This window comes from Thermobia domestica, chromosome 10 (genome assembly GCF_964235325.1).
Source record: "Thermobia domestica chromosome 10, izTheDome1.hap1.1, whole genome shotgun sequence".
NCBI lineage: Eukaryota > Metazoa > Arthropoda > Insecta > Zygentoma > Lepismatidae > Thermobia > Thermobia domestica.
In genome coordinates this window covers 218,858,260-218,873,366 of record NC_137463.1, presented here as the reverse complement: position 1 = coordinate 218,873,366, position 15,107 = coordinate 218,858,260, and the positions used below count along the sequence as shown (strand labels likewise).

At 37.2% G+C, this 15,107-nt stretch overlaps 1 protein-coding gene across 1 annotated transcript in view; it reads right to left on the bottom strand.

Moving 5' to 3' along the window:
* Positions 1–15,107, bottom strand: part of LOC145662995 (fatty-acid amide hydrolase 2-A-like) — a 286,215-nt gene that overhangs the window by 205,505 nt on the left and 65,603 nt on the right. The window lies entirely within an intron of this gene.

Here is a 15,107-nt window from a genome sequence, read left to right as displayed (position 1 = left end):
CCGTTTCAGATTTATTGCTTTCTGGTGGAGTACTATCCATGCGCAAAATTTGAGCATAATAGCCGACATGCATCTTCGGTGCCTCTTATCTTTAGTACAATTTTAACCAGAGATGGTGTGGGTCAATGAAAATTTGATCCACGACCCACCATGACCCACTATCACCCACCACCCAAATGACCCATTGGCCCACTCTGACCCATCAACCATCGTGATCCACTCTGACCCACCACCAACTATGAACCACTCTGAACCATTGCGACCAACTCCGACCCACCAAAACCCATCGACATCAACTCTGACCGATGACCCACGTCCTCCTCTCCATTGACTAAAGAGATTACACTTGTAATAAAACAAGACTGTGAAATTATCACTTATCGGAGTTTGAATTTCTACCGTCATTGGCTCAAGCACCTCTTTGTTACAATACTGGTGGGTCTGACCTTTACGATATATAATGGCAAAGTGTTTCTCATTTTCCGAATTAAAATGAATTTAAATTTATCATATGTAATTATTTCTTTGTTGCCTTACAGACACATTCAGTAGAAAATAGGGTGAAATTTAAAAGTTTCGAATCAAGGAAAAGTAGACCAACGTAAAAAAAAAAAAAAAAAAAAAAAAAAAAAAAATTGAAAATGCCCATGTAATTACGTTTAGAATACAAATTTTATGGCCATTTTTTCTAACTTTATGGCTTGATTGCCTTATGCTCGGAACGCTCCATATATTAAACACCAGCTTCACGATCCACTTTTATCACACGCTCTTGCCAGCGACCCTTTTATAATTTGTTTTATAATAAGCTTGTGTGGGATTTTTAACATACCTATTTCTATAATAGTAGAATCCATTTTTTTGTTTATAGTGAACAGTGCCATGGAAAATCATTGCCCGGGGCGAGAGTATAGTACGATGTCACCGTATATATGAGTGACGTCGACAGACTAGCTACGAAGCGCCACCATGGTTGGCATGAAGCTCAATAACATTTTCAAAATAAACCCTACCTTTCCTTAATTTTGAGCACATTTTATTACGTTTTCCTTCTATTTTACACATGTGCACATGCACTTTCCTATCAATTTTTTATGATACATATCCTTATTTCATATGTTACAGATGATTCAAAAATATTTTTTCAAGCAGTTAGCTCCTCTAGAATCTCACAGGCTGCATCCCAAAATCCAACTCCTACTATCCTATGACAATCCAAAAGTGACTGAACTTTTTTTATTAGGAACAAATGACAAAAGAGAAATGGAGATCTTGAAAGTAAAATGAAGAAAAGCTCGGTGCCGCCAATAACTACATATTTCTCCGCCCCTTCATTCCGAACTTAAAAATAAAACTTAATTCGAATATGGTTAATTAGTGAATTTATTACAGTTAAATTCCACTCACTACATGCTATAGCTACAACTATGTAACAAAAAATAACAACTGTGAAACATGTTCTGAATTACTATTACATTTCTTACGCAATTATTAAACATATTAGAATAGTAAAAGAGGATTGTTCGTGAAATAGTATATTTGCTCATGATTTTTAACTTTTTCATACGGAAAAAATTAAAACATTATTCAAGTTTTAAAATTTGCACTCTGCAAATATGTTGCCCTCTAGGCAATGGGACTAATGTGGACTAATGGGAAATGCTACACTGTTAGCGGCGCTGAAAACTTACGATTCGATTCTAATATCGGTTGATTTCGATATCTTTATGTCGCTACGTAACCACCCTGGGTGCTAATGGGAGCTTAATTGGACTTGAATTGAAAGTAGAGCTATTCACCTAAGCGACCACGAAACTATGGATTCGATACTAATATCGACCCGTTTCTAGCATTTTTGATATGTATCCCGACAGTACTCTTTTTCCAGACTGTAAGAAATATAGTTAAAATTGCTCTAGATATATTAGAATTATGTTGAAACACACACATAAATCCACTTTTATATTTTGTATAAATAGAGAGTGAGCGAGCGAGCGAGCGAGAGAGGGCGACTCAAGGCATCACCACTTCCACATTGCAAAAGCATATATCAGGAATTGAATTGAAAATCTATGAAAAAACTTTCTGCTGTGGCATGCTTCATAAGCACAATTCCAGTCTGCTCACGTGACCATTGGGGTTCATGAATTTTTTTGCGAGCGTTCCGACTTTGGATTCTCTGTTTATACCCTCTGTTTATGCATCGAATAACTTTTCAAGAACATAAATGACATTCTGTATTATGAATGTTGAGAATTACTCTCTATATGACAAATAGCTGCAAATAAATACACTACATGATTTATTTATTGCTATTGAACGAGTTTCTTAACTTGTATTTACATCCTCATATATAATACCGACCTACTGTGAAAATTATCTCAGATGTTATATTTTAAACATAATAATTACTATGTTCTGCAATTATTGTGTTATATATAAACAACTTATGTATTTTAATGTAATTATTTTATATAATTTTTCATGCATTGCGGAAAATGTAATTTTAAAAAAAGTATTGGCCCAGACGAGAATCGAACTTTCAACCATATGATTTGAAATCCGACAGCTTACCAATGAGCTAACACAAGGACTTCTAGAACTAAGCTTCTAGCAACGTATAACAGATCTCAAGATGATTATGACATTCATATCCATTACAAACGCAGTTTCTGTTCTACTTTGACTTTTATTTTAGTACTCAGGCGATAATTATGTTCTATTTCTTAATTTTGAGCATTCTTTTACATATGGAAAGATTCTTTAACGTATTTAAATGTTCCATTACGTATAGAGAGCTAAATGACAAACAAGCATGTGCTCACATTAATAAAAACGTTTCGAAATATTGTATCATTTAGTATTTCAATCAATGTTGCTTTTTTAAACACTTGGCAACAAGTCTTATTATATTTAAAAGAAGAAAAACACATCTGCAAACTTTTACCCTTTTGCAAAGGCTGGCTTGGAGGTTCGAACCTGGCTTACTTTTTCCCGAAGATACCCGAAGCTGGACTTAGAAAATTTTTGCCTCAAAACACCAATAAAGAATGCGCTCAACCTTTTTGAGACAAGGTGTACATTTACGTAGAGGTAAACATGATAGCGCATAATTTAACCTTTCCAACGATGTCGGTATCTTTTGCTCTATCTTTAAAATGAAGAAAGCTAGTCGATTGTATGTATTACAGGGTGTTGTGCTTTGGGATCTTCAATTTCACACCAATGTGTAGTTATGTTCTCAAGAAATTACGATGATTACTTTGCTATACTCATTAAAATGAATATTTTCGTATCATTAATTGTTAATTTTGGGGAAACCTGATATGAAATAAAGTTTGTAACAAGATTGGATTTTTTAATCGCAGAGACCTGGCAACGCTGCTTGACCTTTTGTTCCTTGCAAATAAACATAGTACATGGTGACCCTCTGAAGTATAAATACAAGTCTCTTTATCCTAAATAGGTCGTATCATATTTTGGTGGGTGTGGCAAGAAGATACAAGAAGACTTCTTATTTCCCATGATATAAGGATAAGGAACCCAGCAGTGAAGTCGCTCCTTATAGAGGAGTGAAGATTGGAATTTAAGGAAGGAAGGATAATACATAGTGTTGTACTAATAAAAATGAACAGTGTGAAGTAGCTACATCCTGAGTGAGAAGTGTGATATATTGCTACTAAACGTACAATAAGAAAAAGTTTTGTGCAGTTACTTTTTAATATTTTCCTCGTGAGTTTTATGAATAATCATTTGTTTACATATCCTGTTGACTTTTACAGTGAGACATTTGTCTGATTCGTGTTTTTACTAGTTACAGCAATTAAAGATTTTATTTTTTGTACTCTGTCGTTTGCCGGATGTTGAAAGAAAATGTAAACATCGTGGGTAGTATCCTGTAATACAATCATACATAAGTGTGAGGAAACCGGCACTTGGTAAAAGAACAATGGAAGTGCTCTTTTCACAGCAATAGGTTTACACCTTTCGCCGTCAAAATAGGTATGAGAACATTCAGCACGCGTGTGCTTTGCTCGGTGATAAATTGTGCTCTTTCCACAGTGTTGTTCATCGAATGAAGAGAAATTGTAACCAAAGACCTACGAATAATTCTGATTTATACAACCTATTGGTTCTATTGTGAATATAATGTAACATAATTTTGTTCCATACTTCAAACCACAAATAGGGTACTGATTTTATCATTCAAGCATTATGGTATCTACTGCAAAGAAGTTTAAATTTGCGGAAGGTGATGATGATGATGATTGTTTCTTTGACTGGTCACTATGTTGTCTTTGTCAAAAGAAGACAAATGAAACTACTGTTTGTTCTGTAGCAAAAACAGAGCTATTGACTTAGATAGCGGCTACTAATCAGTCGCTAAAAACATCAAAACGCTTCAAGAGCTTGATGTTCTGCCTCTCAAGATCAGCATGAGACATATGGAGAGTGGAGGAAATTCTCTTAATTCTCTCACCACGAACAGTGCTGTTTGGCATAAGATGTGCTCGTTGAAATTCAACAACACAGCTGTTGAAAGAGCTTGGCAAAGGTTAGAGAAACGACAATTAGAAATACGAGGCGCATCCAGAAAGTAAGTTTCCCACGCGTCCCATAGCTAGGAAACGGTATGTTGGGCGAAGCGACTACGTGCATGTGAGAGAGTAAGGTCCTAGCATAGCACATGCACTAGCGGAACTTCCCTAGTGCCCTCAGTAGCGTCGTGGCAGTGGTTGAAGATGGATATTCCTACTCCAGCTCCCGCCGCGTGTGAAGTGCGAGCAGTGATAAAGTTTTTGAATGCACAGGGCATAGCACCAATCGAAATCCATCGTTAGCTGTGCCAAGTCCATGGGCCTAACGGCATGAGCAAGCAGTTCCTGCAGATTTTCTGCTCCTTATTGCACACCACTGTCACGGAGTGCCTAATGATCAAGAAGTTTTGTGTTGAAGCAACTGACCTTAGAGCACAAAGCAAGGCGCACAGGGTCAGCATTGATATTTTTGCAACGATACAGCTGACGATGGATTTCAATCGGTGCTATGCCCTGTGCATTCAAAAACTTTATCACTGCTCGCACTTCACACGTGGCGGGAGCTGGAATAGGAACGCCGATCTTCAATCACTGTCACGACACAATTGAGAGTGTTAGGGAAGTTCTGCTGGCGCTTGCGCCATGTTTGGACCTTACTCTCTTACGTGCACGCAGTCGCTTCGCACAACATACGGCTTCCTAGCTATGGGACGCGTGGAAATCTTACTTTCTGGATGTGCCTCGTATTAACAGTCTCGTCTTCACACACTCTTGTTCCCAGAACACTCAGAGCAAAAGTGAGTGAACTCTTCGCAAATGTTTGCTTTTTCTGTGGCAAAAACACTGGCTCAGGCCTACATAATGTTTCTACAAAATCCATAGAACACAATACCCGTAAATGTGTTGACATTTTAGGAAACAGCTTGCTAGCGGCCAAACTTGCGGAAGGAGATATGATTGCAAGAGAATGCAAGTACCATTTGGCATGCTTAAATTCGTTATATAATTCCTGCAGATTAGCTACCAAAGCAGCTTTTTCAGAAGAAACGAACAATGCATAGGTATTGGAAGGTATTGCTTTTACTGATATTCTATGCTATATGGAAAGTGTGAGAAAAAATGCAGTTTCTGTTTATTCTGTATTTAAAATGCCTGATCTTGTCGCGATGTACAAAAAGCCCTTCATGATATGCCTATCGCTGACACAGAAGTTCATAGTACATTCCTTCCTGAGAAAATACTACAAAACTTTCCGGACATGAAAGCGAAAAAATCTGGACGAGAATACCTTCTGTTATGCGAGGGAGCTATTGGTGATTCCATAAGATTGGCCTGTGAAAGCTAATCGAAGAAACTATTAATACTTCTAAGGTAGCTAAAATCATACGTGAAAATGTATTGCGCTTTGTTTGTTCCTTTAATGGCGAGTTCACAGATGTGGTTGATGCACTGCTTTTATCTTTAATAACCGGCATACTTTATGGATCTAGCCCGAAAACTGAAGTAGCGGTATCTCAACCAGCTCTCTCTATTTGTCAACTATTTATGTTCAACATTCACACACAAGTCTCAAAAGCAACATCTTTCAGACACATGTAAGACAGAGAACCACCCCTTCCTGTATATCTTGCGATGAAATCACATGCAAAGACAAGGAAAAGGGAACTAATGGACATTCTTCACTCTCTTGGTTTATCCATATCGTATGATAGATTGCTCGTTATATCTTCTTCACTCTAATGTGGCAGTGCGTCGTAGTATTGAAGAAAACGCCTTCTGTCCGCCTCACATTGAAATTGGGCTTTTCACGACATCTACATATGACAACTTACACCATAATCCTTCAAGCACCACCAGCGAAAATTCTTTCCATGGGACCAGTATATCAGTATTCCAGCACCCAATACAGGGACAGAAAATCATAAACAGAAACCTGACAGCGAAATTTGATAGAAGATGCTTGTCGAAGAAGGTTCCACAAATGCCACCAGATCTTTGCAATGTGCGCCCGGCATGCTTGCCCAGTAACCAACCACGCCTTCCAACAACAGACAACACTCAGATTCATTATGATCAAATGACAGTGGAAACTGAGATTCTTAAACGAAGCAAAGAACTATCATGGTTGGAGAACTGCCTACAACAGGAGAAAATAAAATCTTGGTCTGCCTTTTTCGCAACGCATGAATTAGAGAAACCGATAATGAAATCCCTAGTTTGCCTACTTCCCCTTTTTTCAGAAGGTTCTGGATCACTTAGCATGATGAAACATGGATTGGATCTTATTCAAGCCACAACAAATTGCTTAAACCCTGATCAAGCACAAGTTGTAGCTACGAATTAGCCATTATATTTCCTAGCCAAAGCTTTGTAATAGAACTGGCCACATAGTTATGGAGAAAGTAAATTTTTCCATCATGTTTGGACCCCTGCATATCGAGCAAAATTTTCTGAAGATAATAGGTAAGTATTTAGATAGTAGCGGCTGAACATGAGCTCTCACGAGAGCAGACATCGCAACAGCAGGTGTTGCAGACTATTTCTTAAAGGCTTCCAATATTACTAAGACAAGATTAGCTCACGAAATTACAGATGTTGTTCTTTATCAACTTATGTAAGAAGCTTATGAGAAGAATAACAACAATCTCGGATTCCAAGAATGGACAAAAGCAAAAAGTCAAGATATCACAACGTTTAAGTACTGAACTACATGCTTGGATCTTCAGATGATTCTGTTCATGTTTGTACGATAACAGAGAACTGGAGATTACAGTCTCTTCGTTTCAACCTTAAAGGATATGATACACTGTTGTTTCGATGGATTTTGACAATTACGCAAGGTGGCTTTCGGTGTTTGTTAAAGATCTACTCCAGCTTCCGCAAACATTGCCTATAATATCTGAGGCTTTTCAACAGGGGCTGTTCGTTGTTAAAAAGACAGACAGAAAATTTTCGCCTATGGTGCTAGTTCAAGCCCATGAGCAGAACAACACTCTTGTCAAAGGAGACGGTGAGGCAATAGGTCTTTTGGATAGCCCTTCCGCCCTTCGTGGATGGATGCTTGCTGGGCCCGAAATTTAATCTATGATTCAAGACTTCGAGGAAGGCCAATTGGGATTGCACACAGAAACAGAGTATATGCACCATGAAGAAACATCGTCTTTTCAGAAGAGATTTCGTGCAAAGGTGAAACCGCTTCATGAGGTGTTGGACAAGCTTGGAAATCCATTTCTTGAAGAAGGAAACGAATTATTTTCCCTGGAAAAAGGCGTTGTAGTGCAAGAGGAATGCAAAAGAAACCTCATTATTGAAGAAACAAGGAAGAATCAATACAAATCATACTTACAGGATAGAATTTTGAATCAATGAGTCTCAATTTACTCAACAATATCTAAGAATAATTTCAAGATGTTTGGATGAACTAGAAACGCTCGGTCCACTAATGTGCTTATAAAGTCACTGAAATACGACATAGATCTCTTTTCTAAGCTGTTTGTAATATATCTGAACAGAGAATTGGATATCGACAATTTATTTCCTTTGAAACCAACCATTTCCACCCTCCATTTCTCAGAATGGGATTATGAGAACTGATGATAAAGCTAAGTTATTTAGATGCTTTGGTAATGCAGAACAATATATTATGCACAATGCAGTAGTAAGAGACTGCTCTAACACAGAAAGTGAAAATGACCAGGAGGAATCCATTATACCACACCTTTCTACCACTACGTTAAACGATGTAACCTCTCTTAAGTTTGATGCAATTACGTACGATGGGACAGCCCTTGTTCATTCTTAAACCAACAGTGACAAGTACTTACTTTCCTTGAGTACTCCTTGTTGATATTTCAACAACACATCAAACAAGTATAATTTGCAACGAGTGGACACTGTATGAGACATTCATAACATATCTAGTATTAAATCTCATCCTAGGGAATCTCGAGGTAGCGTACAGAGATTACAGGTACGGAAAAATGAATCATTACCAAGGAACTGACAAAACTTCCTTTAAAATTCCGAAAATAAATTTGAACTATTTCCGTTACTAGGAGAAAAAATATTAACTTCGGGTTCCTTTTCAGACATTGAAGCAGTGTCTACTCATGGTTCAGGAGTTATAACAAATCGCTCTTGTCTTCGCGACAGTTCTCATGAAATTTGCAACCACGAAGGAGTCGATACCCGTATTATTTTGCACGTTTAGGATGCTGTACTTCATGGTAAACATGGCATATGTATCAGAACAGTTGACACTGATATTGTGGTTTTGGCAATATCGTACTATTTCGAGTTGAAACGTCAAGGTCTTAAACGGTCGTTCATAAAGTTTGGTAGTGAAAAACATGAAAGATTCTTCTATGTCCATGTTATTGCTGAACAACTTGGAGAACGAAAGTCAGTTGCACTTCGCTGTGTCCACTCTTTCAGTGGATGCGACAGTGTTTCGCTCTTTTTCCGGGCGTGGAAAACCAACCATGTGGAAGGGATGGAATTCATTTCCTGAAGTGTTGGAAGCATTTGACTTTCTGTCGTTTTCTCGAGATACAATCACAGACAATGTATTTGATCTACTCCAACGATATGACGTGCTCTGCTATGCTCAGACGAGTGACTTAATGACTGTAAACGAGGCTCGAAAGTAACTATTTACTTCCTTCAACACAACGATGTTCAACATTCCCCAACAGCTGATGCTTTGAAGAAGCATATTTTAATAGTGCTTTACCAAAGTGATCACATATGGGGAAAAGCCACAATGGACATCATTAATACTCCACCACTACAAGATTGGGATGGATTTTGCTAGATGAGAAACCAACACCAAAATGGTCAACTCAACCGGAAATTTCTAAGGCAGTAAGAGAACTGATTAAGTGCAGCTGCAAGAAAGGATGCCAACAAAATGCTTGCAAGTGCAAAAAGAAAGGACTGTCGTGTACGCTTATGTGCAAAAATTGTGCAGGAGCTTGCTCCTGAAGTGACTTGACGCTTTGAAACTTTTGTTAACACTTTTTTTTTTAATCTGATACAATACAATTTATAATAATAATATTTCAAAATAGTTTTCTACTAATATAAGGGTTGTACACCGTTCATTGTAACTGTAGACAAATCAATGTATCATGCGACTAAACGAGCAAATATATTCTGCTAGTCTGATATTTTTGGGAAATTCATTTTCTTTAATTCGACTCGAGAAAGATTTATCGCAATTTCTTGAGAACATAATTACACGTTGGTGTGAAATTGAAGATCCCAAAGCACAACACCCTGTAATATATACAATCGACTAGTTTTCTTTATTTTGAAGATAGAGCAAAGATACCGACATCGTTGGAAAAGTTAGATTATGCGCTATCATGTTTATTTCTACGTGAATGTACAAATTTGATAGTTCCATAGTTATTTGCATTATAGCAATATTCAGTAATGAGTACAACTAAAATTTACTGACAACAGTCGCTATATTTAAATATAGTGGCCGTACAAATAACATGTACTAAGTTTAAATTCTTAATTCGTTCATTATCTTTAATTTGACGCATGGAGGAGGTTCTAGGGTAGTTCTGTGAGGAGATATTATTATGTAACAAAAATTTTGTGCCTTCGCGTGGACGCCATATTGATTTCCAAGATGGCGGCCAAATAAGCACGAATTTCGAATGCCTCCATATCTTAAAATGTTTCCCATGGCTTATTCTACAAGTGTGCCAAGTTTCATAATTCTTTCACTAAATGCAGTTTTTTATGAGTAAGCCGCGCTACTAAGGGGAGTAACTAACGGCCCCGCGGACCTTGCCGTGCGGAAGGGCCCACAAGCTCCGGAGGGGGTCTTGAAGAGTAGGTGATAGACGGAAAGAGGGGCTCAAAAATTAGGAAAAACATTTTCTAGAGGGCTAAAATACGCGTATTAATGTTTCTCCCCCCAGAAAAAAATCTAAGTTACGGCGCTGTATGAATACAAGCGATATCTCGTGTATAACAGAGAATAATTGAGGAGTTTGATGCAATAAGGGCGTAAGTCTGAAGCACGCAGTTGGAGAAAAACGATGTTGAAAATTTAAGTAATGTTTTTCTTTTTCTTACATAAAACAATGTAATATGCAGCATTTCATTCCGATATTGATTTGAAATGTTACCAGGAAGCTAAACAAGCATGGCAAAAGCCACAAATGCGTTTGATGGAAAAAGGACGCAAACTCGCTTACGCCCTTATTACATCAAACTCCTCAATTGAGTAATACGCACTAACACCTCTTCTTAAACTTTTGTCTTTACTTACCGTGAGTTTCATAAATTCATTTTGAAAATTTTTGTTTTCGAGATAGTAATCAATAATCTCCTCGTTCGGCATTTGGCGTAAAGTTGCATCAACTCTAGCTACTTACTGGACTAGATCCAGCATATTACTTTAAAAAAACGGCGTTCAAATTTTCTTTATAACTACTGAATGCCAAATTCTATGGAGCTAAAAACTGAACAATGATTTAGTCCCAACAATATTCTGTCAGTACTGTTCTGTTTAAATTGGATCCGGGATAGGCAGATGATTTTAATTGTCCTTTCGGTCCTTTTTCGAAATCAAACTTCATCGTCATAGACTACAGTCTTTGTAACGCTCGCTATTTTCATGAAAGTTCACATATTCACACACATACAGCTCACAGATGACGAGAAGAACCCTAAAACAGGGGAAGCGGGGAAAGATCAACGACACGGTCAAGTCCATTTTCGGTTTTTGAGGTGTGGTCTATACTTAGATGCCGTCTGGCACTCCGGGTAAAGTTATCTGTGTGCTATTCCGTGGTGTCATTTGAAACCCCAGTGCGAAAAGTGGGCGAGCCCATACTTACGTCACACTACTTCTGCTAGGGTTCTTCTCGTCATCTGTGAGCTTGTACTTCGACTCACGCATTCCCTTAATTAAACATAAGCCTTTGAATCAAAGCTAAAGAAGCGAAACTCAAAATAGTATACATTATTTTTAAAACTATTCTCTCAGGCCTTGTTTCCATATTGTAAAACAATACAACAGCACACTGAACAAGGTTATGTGATAAAATATATAAAAACAAGAACACGTAACACACTGTGTTTTCATCAGACTTCTACTCCTTTTGGCTGCTTGGGAGTTAGTCATCTCTTATACAATCTACCTTAGGGAGATCGACTTTTAATTAAGCTCCGCCCTTCATTAAAATTAAACCCGAAAAAACTCTCGTATACGGTATTTGTCCTCCACAAAGCCCATTTGATGCGAGCTGGGATCGAGCCAGAGACTCTACGCACCAGAAGTGAACGCTCTACGCTGCGGCTCCAGATAGGGGGAATAATATTATTTTATTAGTGACGTATTATTAGTCGGTGTCATGCAGAGAGATTACTCATAGAACTGTAATCGAGTTAATTATTCTCGGATTTTGTAAACTTAATTCTTTTATTCAATGAAGCATGATATGTTGTCTACAAATGTTCTTTTTGTAAAAAAAAAAAAAAAAAAAAAAAAAAAAATCAAGAGGGCGGGGTCCTTGCATCCACCAAGTCCCGGACAGTTCCCAGGTTCGGCTTGTAATGGCCACCTTCGTCTTGAAATCTAGAGCTACTTCGTGGTTATGTGGTTGCCATATACACCTTTGGTACGGGAACGGCAGACCCGAATTCAATTATCGGTGGGATCTCATGTAGTTCCGGTCTCACTTAAGTTGTAGGTCCAAGTCTCATATAGAATCGCTGTTGAAAGGGATGCTAAACTCAAATCAAATTAAAATTCTTGAACTCTACTTTAATGTACCTTCTTTCTTTTTCAAAATTAATTTCCATTATAAAATTTGATTAATATCACTTAATTTTTATTGTATTAAAGACTAAAAATTATGTGGCAAAATTTAAATTTGTAGGAAGTAAGGGAAATTTGACAGAATTTGTAGAAGAAATCAGTAAAATTACAAACTATAATTAAAATTCCAGCTCATTTCAAAGCAGAAAAATAATTCCCATATAAATTCCCATAGCAATAATTCTCCATATAAATTCCCATAACAATAATTCCCTATATGAATCCTCATAACAATAATTCCCCTTATAAATCCCATAATAATTCCCCATAATAATAATTCCCTATATACAGGTAAATCCCCATAACAACAATTCCCCATATAAATCACATAACAATTATCCATATAAATCTCCATAATAATCATTCCCTATAAATCCTCATAACAATAATTCCCCATGTAAATCTCATAATTTCCAATATAAATCCCATAACAATAATTCCCCATATAAATCCCATGATAATAATTCTCTATATAAATCCCCATTACAATAATTCCCGTATAAATAATCATAACAATAATTCCCCATATAAATCCCCATTACAATAATTCCCCTTATAAATCAATGAGCTAAGCACAAAAGTAGTGCATGTATTCAACACCCTTAAAGTGAGAAGATGAAGAAAAAAAACTCGTATTTGTTTTGACCAGCTCGAGTCACCAGTAAAATTATCTCGGCAGATGGCGCGACGAGATGGAAATAAATATACATAAAGTCACCATGGAAGGCAAAATTGAGGCAGAAGAACCCCTTACAGCTGGATAGAACAAATAAAACACATAGCTGGCTTGGCAATAGTATATTAGACGCATGACCAGCAAACTAAACTGGGTCATGATGAAATGAAATCTTAAGTTTTACATCCCATACTTATGTCAGTTAGGCTAAAGGAGACAGTGATGATGAGAAATGAAGTAAATGGTGAAACGAAAAAAGTGGGGAAAAACGGGAGAACCTCGAGAGAACCTACGTAAAGATGTTTGTCCACCACAAAGTGCACTTGGCACGAACTGGGATCGAACCAAGGAATGGGGTCACGGTGTTCAGAAATGACAAAACGACGGATGTATTTCAGAACTCATATCTGCTTGCAAAATTATATCTTATTTTGTTTCTGTTATTCGCGCAAATCATTTGGAATTACGCTGAACCATAGTTTGGGGAACACTGAGTAAACAGCTTTCAAACCTTACAAATCCTACAGCTGTAAGTATGTAGAAAAAGAGAGAGAGAATATGTATTCCTTTTGGTATTATTGCTTATACTATTGCAACTTTCTCTGGTATGTCTCTGTTTATTTTCCCTTTAGCCATTTTACCAAACATTCAGCGAAGATACAATTAGTAATTAACGAGGTGATAATCACTTTGACACACTTTTCCTTACCTAACAATACTTAAAAGATATCATTTTCTTATAAGTGTCCCGAGACTTGTATATGAATATTTCTTTCAGAGGACTATTGTACGTATATGTACTTATTGCGTAACCTTCAGGTCACGACATACGCAAGTTTCACTTTTGACAGATTCTGCGTAACCGACCAATCAACCAGCAGGGTTCCTACAAAAAAACGAAAGCTTCCTTCCATACGGAAGTTTTAACTTTACCAATCGCACCTGTTCGTGTTGCAATAGGAAGTTGTATGACCTTGAATTTTCAATATATATATTCACCAATTGGCTACTGAAGAATATACTACTACAAAACCGACCTCTTTTATGATATCAATGATAAAAGGACACTCGTTTCGTTCAATTTCTACTGTAACTCTTGAAATTTCGAGGTGTTCTCAGGCTGAAACGTTATAAAATCTCATCTCAAGATGCAGAAATTCCCATTTTGGTCTTGAATTTACCACGTTATGCTAATTACAAAATTTACGTGTAAATATATACAGTGTGTTTCAAAACAACACCGACAACGATTGAGAGGTGATTCTTGACACCAAGATAAGACGAAAAGTGTAGACCAACCTGGGGGGCACAAATACTTCCTTTCGGAGTTATAGGCTGCCGCATGGAGTCCATAGCTCCAAAATTATGGGACCTACCCTAGTCGGGTCAAGACTTCACGTAGGAAGTAGCATTTGTCCTATCCAAATATTCAAGTTTCAGAATCCTGCGGTACTTCTGCAAGAATTTTTTTTAGAAGTACTTGGTGAGTACTTCAAATTATATGCCCGTAGCCTGCCTCTCTATTAAAAAAAAAAATACCCTCTACAAAAATTGTTGCGTGAGTACCTTAGTATTCTGAATCTTGGGTATTTGGATAGGGCACATATTAGTTCCTAAGTGAAGTCTTCGCCCGACTACGGTAGGTCCCATAATTTTGGAGCTATAGACCTTTAAAGTTCACGGCAGCCTATAACTTCGAAAGGAAGCATTTGTGCACCCAGGCTGGTCTATACTTTTTGTCTTATCTTGGTGTCAGGAATCATCTCCCAAACGTTGTCAGTGTTGTTTTGAAACAACCAGTATAGACAGATATAGGTAGATAGATATAAATATGAAACCGTTCTATGTCACTCTCTTTCTTCAATGCTATATCAGTGAATTATCCGTTAATTTCGATCTTCTACGTTTATCAAATCTTGTCAGGTTGAGTTCTACGTTTATCAAAATTATTATGTCCGCAAAACTAATAAGTACTTGTCCGCGAAAACAAGTACATATTCTTGTCGGATTTAGTAGGCCTTTGAGTTATAATCTTGTAATAAATGTAATG